The following is a 7,780-nucleotide window of genomic DNA, read 5'->3' on the forward strand; positions in this document are numbered from 1 at the left end:
AGAGAGATGTGGGGGAGTGGGCAGACACCGGGGAAACAGATTAAAAAAAACAAAAAACAAAAAACAAAAAACAAAAAACCAACCCTAGAACATCTACCTGGAAAGAAATAAAACATTAAAAGAAGAGACAACAATGCTAAATGAAGCAAGAAGAAGGACTACCAGAGACACGTGTGCGTTAAAATTCCACGCAGGAAGCCCGGCTGGGAAGGGCAGAGGGGACAGGCGATACACCTGCCCTGGACGGGCGGACCTCTTGGGGCGCGGCGGGAGCCTAGTTGCTTGCTCGCTCGCTGCACCTCGCTCGGACGAAGAGCACTAATAGCCGCCCCAGCCCAGGGCGCGGTGGGGCGCGGAAAGGCCGCCAAAGGCTTGAACCCTCAGCCGGCTGCGTGGCGTCCCGCGGTGTTCGGGTGATGGCCCGGAGGCTTGGTCTGGGGATAAGGACGCGGGGGCCCGGAGCGCAGCCGCTCCCACGCTTTCGTCTCCAGCGACCAGGTTCTCCCCGACGCTGCGCCCCCCGCGGTCGGTCTGGGCCCCCATCCCAAGGTTAGGGCTGGGCAAGCCGCCCCTGGAACTGGTTCTGCGAGCTTGCCCCGGGTCCGGATCCGCCGACGGTGTCCCAGGCCCCGCAGGTCGATCTCCTGCAGCACCCAGGGATTCAGCCCGCAGCCGAGCAACCTGGACTCCAGTACTGGGTCATTTCATTTTCCTTGAAACCTGAGCAACTCTCCGGGCCCTCCGGGTCTTTGCTGTTGGGTGAGAGAGCTGCGTCCGCGGCGGGCTCGTGGTCACTCTCCCGGGGTCTGGGCAGAGGTTCCCGCAGCCCTGACCGGAAGAAAGGAATGAATAAATGCGACTCGCGGGCCAGCTCACATAGGACCTACCCTGAGCTGGTGGGTCAGGGGACCTGTTCCCAGAAAGTTCTGGACCTCGTCAAAACGGTGGATGCTAGTGCGAGTGGGTGTGGGCCACCCCCTTGTTGCTGCAGGGAGCTCAGGGGAACCCGCGGGTGCCGGGAGGGTGACTGACAGCTTCAGGCCCGGGGTGGGTGCGAAGGGCACAGACTGCCGCGCGGTGCGCAGTGTGGCTCAGACCCTTTCCTAAAGAGACAAAACGGAGGGAGAAAGAGGCTTCCGGGGGTGGCGGCAGAAGACTCCAGTGCCTGCCGGCTGGGCTCTTTTCACTCGCTCAGGAATGTAGTGTGGCTTTTCCGTTCGGTTTGGCTGGCGAGTGTAGGGTTGGGTGAATTGACCGTCCATTGCCACCCCTCCTCCCTATCTGTACACGCTTCTGAATCCTGTCAACTTCCCCCAGATAAATAGATACGCGACATACTGTCGCTCTTTTTTAAAAAAAAGACTTAAAACAAAACAATTCACACGGTACACGGAAATAGCCTGACATAAAACGCTGTCCGAGTAAGGAGTCAGATTTGTCTCAGGGCCTCTGCCTGAGGCATCTCTTAGAACTGACACTCTCTAAAACGATGGGATTTGTTTGTTTGTTTGTTTGTTTGTTTGTTTGTTTTTTCAGGGAGGTGCTGGGGCAAACCTGCAAGGCAAGCACTCTGCATGTGAGCCAGCTGCCCAGCCTGATGTACCTTCTACTTGGAATTGAGCTCGTACTGCCTTTCTGTGTTTACCTCCACCAGCAGCAGGGATATTATTTTGACTCAGTTTTGCTTGTTGCCCTGGCTAGCCCTGAACTCATAGCTATCCTCCTGGCTTAATAATATATAGTTTCTTCCTTCTTTCGTGTGTGTGTGTGTGTGTGTGTGTGTGTGTGTGTGTGTGTGTGTGTATTGACCCTGTGGCCTGGTGCATGGCAGGCAGGCACTCTACCACTGGACTCTGTCCCAGCCCCCACCTTCTCAGCTGTGAATCTATTTTCAGTGAATTGTGAAGATGTGCATATTTTTATTGTGCTTTGGTTTTTCTTTTTGCTTGTTTGTTTTTGATAATGCCCATATAGCCCAGGCTGGCCTCAAATTCCTTAAATAGTCATGGTTAGCCTTCAACTTTTCATCCTCCTGCCTCTACCTTCCAAGTGCTGGGATTACAAGAACAGGGCACTGTGTTTAGCTCTATGTGTTCATTTTTAATAGTCAAAATCAAATTTATAAGGGCAATTAAGCTCATTTGGATCCCTGTCCAGGAGCCGATGGAACAATAAATTGGAAAGTGTTAACCGGGCATGGCGGTGTTTGCCTGTTCTAGCACTGGAGAGACAGACACGGGAAGGTAGGTCACACATTTGAGGATAGCCTGGTCTATATAGCACATTCTAGGCTAAAAGTACAAAGGAAGACCTTGTCTTAAATAAACAAAATAAATAAACAAGATGTTCAGTAAATTCAGAAAGTCCAGACTTGTTTATCGACATGAATAGGTTTTACAGCACAGTGCTGGGTGAAAGGGTTAAAACTGAATGACATTAAATGATCCCACTGCACTTGTACAGCTTATAACACATGGACATATGGAGGTGGGGGCGAGGCAGAGGGAAGATGACAGGATGGCTGTGGAGGTTGTCTCAGTGCTCTCACTAACCTGGATGACCTCAGGGAAATCACCCAGCAGGTCTGTCTCTGGTCCTTCCAGTGCCTCCTCAGTGAAATTCTGTAATCCAACTTCCTCTGCGAACTGTAGAAGGCGGCAGAAATGGGGCCCACAGATAACTTGTGTGAGTTAACGTCCCTCAGCACCCACAATCTCACCATTTCTGGGTCTGTTTAGAGGGGAAACCTTCCAGGCCCTTCTCTTCCTGCCCTTCTCTTCCTGGGTTCCCCAATTGCAGCCCCAGTAGCCAATGCTCTCCCCCCGAGGGCTGTTGGGAGAAGGAGATGGGCTTGGGCTACAGCAAATGCACCAGAGCACACAGACTTTGAATTCTAAGAATGTTCTTCTCCTCCAAGGCAAGAGATGCAATAGCATTGTCTTCCCTTCACCCCCACCCCCAGACCCTGAGCTGCCAGAGATGGCTTTGAGGACCATCCAGCACATGCAGAAGAAAAGTGAGGCTAAGGGGCCAGGAAGAGCCTAAGACCCCCTCCTCCCTAGTTCTCCAGTGCAGGATTCCGCTGCTCCCAGAGGGGTCCGTTCTAACAAGGTGCCCCTCGGCCTGCCCCTCCCTCCCCAGGAGCTGAAGCCGCCAAAGGTTCTGGAATATAATGGATCATTTTCCAATTTACCAGGGTCTTAGAGATTACGCCGCTAATCCCATCAAAGACCATCTGCTTACATTGTCCCTCCTGAGCCAAAATAAATAGATCCTTTACTCCCTCCACTTCAGCTCCTCTGGGGTATTTGTACCAAGAGAATAGAAAAGGCCCACCCCACCCTCCCCACCCCCCATCTGAGCCCTGGACAGAAAGGCAGAAAACAAACTTAGCTTGTCTGAGGTGTGAAAGGTCACTTAGGCTCCTGACCTGCCTTCTTCCCAGAGAGCCTTCCTGGATGGGAATGGGGAGAGGGGCGGGCCAGGGCTCTAGGGGTCTCTCAGGGTCAGCCCCCTGTGGAGGTATGGGACAGGCTATTCAGTATCTCACCGTCCTGCTGTCTATGCCTTGAGGCCTAGCCCAGGCTAATTCTGGTCTCTTTTTAGTCATTTTACATTTTCCCACCTGAGACTACTGGGACATAATTACTGAAATCTGGCTTCACCAGTCCCTTGGCAAAATTATGGGGAGAGGGATAGGAAAATCAACTAAACACAAATTTGTTTTTATCTCTAAGCATTTATTCTGTGGATTATTCCCTGTTTGATTTCTTACTGGTTAGTACTCTTTCTAGAAGGATTTGGTAAACCAGAGGGAAGGTTAGGAACAATTTCTTAGTCAGTCTTCCTGGGAGTGGACTCCTAGCCTTAGGAAAGCGGACATGCAAACTGGGTTTTGGAAATTAGATCCCAACAGTGTATATGGACAGGCGGTGAGTGGGGCTGGGAAGGAGTAAGGCAGGTGAACTGGCTCGTTTTATGCCAACCTGACACATGCTAGAGTCATAGAGAGGAGGGGGCCTTGATTGAGAAGATGCCTCTCTAAGACTGGGCTGTAGGCAAACCTGTCGGGTGTTTTCTTAATTAGTGATTAATTGGGAAAGGCCCAGCCTTTTGTGGGTGGTGCCACCCCAGGCTGGTGGCTCTGGGTTCTGTAAGAAATCAGGGTGAGCATGAGAAACAGGCCAGTGAGTGAGTCCTCCATGGTTCTCCATCAGCTCCTGCCTCCAGGTTCCTGCACTGTTTGAGTTCCTGCCCTGACATCTTTCAATGATTAACTATGATTTGCAAGTGCACAGCAAATAAACCCTTTGTCCCCAGCTCGCTTTTGTCATGGTGCTTCATCACAGCGGTAGAAACCATAAGACAGTAGGTAAGGGGCTTGCTACAGGAGCCTAAGGAACTGCACTTGGATCCCCAGCAGATAGAAAGGCTAAGTAGTGGCACACATCTGTAACCCCAGCACTGGGCTGCTGAGAAAGAAGGGTGCTGGGGTCGTGACCAGCCAGTTGAGCTCAAACTGGTAGGCAGGTGGGCTGTAGGTTCACAGAAAAACTTTATTGCAAACAAAACAAAACAAACAAAAAAAGAGGAAGGCAATAGAGGAAGACACTTCCATCAACCTCTGGCCTCCATGTGCATGCACACATATTCACACACTTACAGCACCATGCACACACATTCATACACTCACATTATGCACACACACACACACACACATCACCCCACACACACACTCACATCATCATGCACACACAGTCACACACTTATAACACCATGCATACAGTCAGTCACACATCACCATGCATACACACTCACACACATCACTATGCACACACATTCACACACATCACCATGCATACACACTCACAAGCTGATAGAAAGCTTAAAGGAAATAATGCAAAGATAGTGACTGCCGTGGAAAAGAAATATAAACAGCACGTGATGGAGAAAGCAGGCATTACTGAGAAGGTGGCTCAGATGTGGAGGAGGGCAGAGTTCTGAGTGAAGCCAGTGGAGCTCCCCCATCCCAGGAGCGGCCCTCCCCACGTTAGTCCTCAACTAAGGGTGTTTCCTCCTTGGTTAATTCTTCAACCATTTTTGGGAGCTGCTCTCTTCCCTGTTCAAGAACTTGAATGGGGACAGTCTGCAGAAGGTCCTCCCAGCCCTGCCAAACTACTGCTGATTTGGGGTGATGGCCGTGAATGACTGATCCCCAGAAGGGGAACATGCTTCTTTTTAGAAAAACAGCTAAAGTGCAGGACAGAGAAAGCAAATGGATCTGCTCCTTCCAGCTGGGGGCCCTGGGCATGGTACCCTTTGCCTTCTGACTCCCATCTCCTCCTTTTAAAACAGAGATCAAACCTGCCACCAGGGCTGTGTGACGTCGACCTTCCACCCCTTCCACCCTTCCACCCCTTCCCATGTGCTGCAGAGATGGGGCAGAGCCTGAGCCCAGGCAGATGTCAGGACGTATCCGTCCAGGTAAGAGTCTTAGTGGAAAAACTTGAGGCTTTGCCTTCAGAGACAAAAGATGAACTCCTAGTTCCTAAGTTGATTTATTTGACAAATGGTTGGGCACCTCCATGTATAAGGCAATAAGGGACAAAAAGTGCATTGAGGATATGTCATAGCTAAAGATGGAAACAGGGACATCAATTACTGCTCGGAAAACGTAGGAAGAGGTTCTGTGGGGGAAATTCCAGCACATCCATAGTGGCAGCACATGGGAGGCTATGAAAGACCGACTCAGTCAGAGCACGGTAGAACCAGGATGGCTTTGTCACAGGCGTGTGAGCTGGGTTGTCTCTGAGAGTGACAGTACACACAGGGCGTGGGGAACAGCAGGCAATATGGGAGAACATTTACGTGTGTCCCAATGTCTTAGATATCTATGTACCTGTTAGCCTATTATGAGCCACCCTCATCATGTGCTTAATGCTGTGATCCTTGGCTTGGTGAATGACCTTATTTAGACCAGGTGACAAGTGACCATCTGCAGCAGGAGGCTGACTGCTGAGGCTGCCCTAGGAAGAGGACTAAACAAGTGGGCCCTTGCTATATTTAAGAGGCATGGGGCAGTAGGTAGCAGGCTACTTTGCCTCATCCGACCCATTGTCTGTATCATAGACTAGGATCTGAGGTGAATTTTAAATACACGACATGACCTAGCCAGAGAGGAATATTCAAAGTAGTCTTGAAAAAGATGTCTTCTGAGGTGAAGAACTGTGAGGAAAAAAAGAATCAGCGATCTAGTGTCTGTCTTTAGCTATTAGATGGCTGCCCAAACAGAAGAGGGTTGAACTTATCTAATAGTACCTGATGACTAGGAACGGGAAGGAGGTAGGGTAGGGCGGGGTGGGCAGAACAACAGGCAAGCCTTGTGGTGGTGCACCTCTGGGATCCCAGCACTGGAGAGTGGAGGCTACGTGAATGTCAGTTCAAAGTCATCATCTGTGCTTGTTAGTTTTCAGTCAGCTTGACATAGATCATGCTCTCTGGGAAGAGGGATCCCCGTTGAGGAAAGGCCTCCATTAGATCGCCCTGAAGGTAAGTCTGTGGAGCGCTATCTTGATTGATGACTGGTGTGGGTGGTCCTAGCCCACTGTGGGCTGCACCACTGCAGGGAGATGGCCCTGGGATATGTATGAAGGCAAACTGAGCAAGCCACAGGGAGCAAGCCAGTAAGAGCATTTCTCCATGGTCTCGGCTTCAGTTCCTGCTTCCAGATTCCTGCTTTGAGTTCCTGTCCTGATCTCTTCAGTAACGAATTGTGATGGGGATGGTGTAAGCCAAAAAAGTCTCTCTTCCCCGGGTTGCTTTCAGCCACGGTGTTGGACAAACAATAGAAAACAGACTGGAATACTGTGGTGGTTTGAATAAGAGTGCTCCCCAGAGGTTCTTATTGGGTGGTCTTATTGGAGGAGGTGTGGCCTTGTTGCAGGAAGTGTGTCACTGGGGGTCTGCTTCAAGGTTTCAAAAGCTCATGCCAGGCCCAGTCTTAAACTCTCTCTGTGAATCAGGATGTAGCTCTCAGCCACTTCAATACTACATCATAGCATAGCTTGCCACCATGCTATGGTGGACTGGATCTCAAAAACCGTAAGCCCCCAATCAAGTGCTTCCTGTTATAAGAAGTGTCTTGGTCATGCCACAGACTAAGTGCACAGCCACAGAGCAGTGACTAAGACAGACATCCTTAAAGGCCAGCCTAGGGCTGTGTGGAACTCTATCTCAAAGCACAACAAACAAACAAAACCCACGAAAACCACCAGAAAATGGTGGCCAATTAAGGTCTGAAGAAGGAATTTGTGTTTGGGACCAATGATTTTTTTTAGTTCTTTAGCTGTAGTGTGCAGGCAGAACCCATGCTCCTTCAGTTCACTCCTCTATCAAATGGCTAATTCAGGGCCGAGCACATAGTAGGTGTCTTAGAAAAGTCTGTTTGGCTGGCTAGCTGGGGCAGCTATAGCATCTCAAAGCCCACAGACAGTGAAGCCAAGGAGGGTGTTGTGTTGTGACTCAGAAGGCAAAGGTGGCTGGATCAATTCCTGGGAGCTGTCTATAGGCAAGAGTGGCTTTTCAGAGTTTCCTGGCCAGGACAAATGTACTCACTGGCCTCTGACCTCTCTCCTATAGCAAAGTCCACTATATGATGGGGAGGTAAAATAGAGAAGCTGTGGTCTATTAGAAGACAGGCTCTAAGGTGCCTGCCCTGAGGCAGGGTTGACAAAGAGACACTTCCCCAGGGAGCCACTGTGTGATTAAAAAATCCTCTGTT

At 50.3% G+C, this 7,780-nt stretch overlaps 1 long non-coding RNA gene across 1 annotated transcript; it reads left to right on the plus strand.

The window, feature by feature from the left end:
• Positions 1-680: 680 nt before the first annotated feature.
• Positions 681-1,920, plus strand: LOC116895427. Its single transcript, XR_004387275.1, has 2 exons — positions 681-896; positions 1,537-1,920. It is a non-coding gene; the product is annotated as an uncharacterized LOC116895427 (long non-coding RNA).
• Positions 1,921-7,780: the final 5,860 nt, after the last annotated feature.

This window comes from Rattus rattus, chromosome 3 (genome assembly GCF_011064425.1).
Source record: "Rattus rattus isolate New Zealand chromosome 3, Rrattus_CSIRO_v1, whole genome shotgun sequence".
Classification (NCBI taxonomy): Eukaryota; Metazoa; Chordata; class Mammalia; order Rodentia; family Muridae; genus Rattus; species Rattus rattus.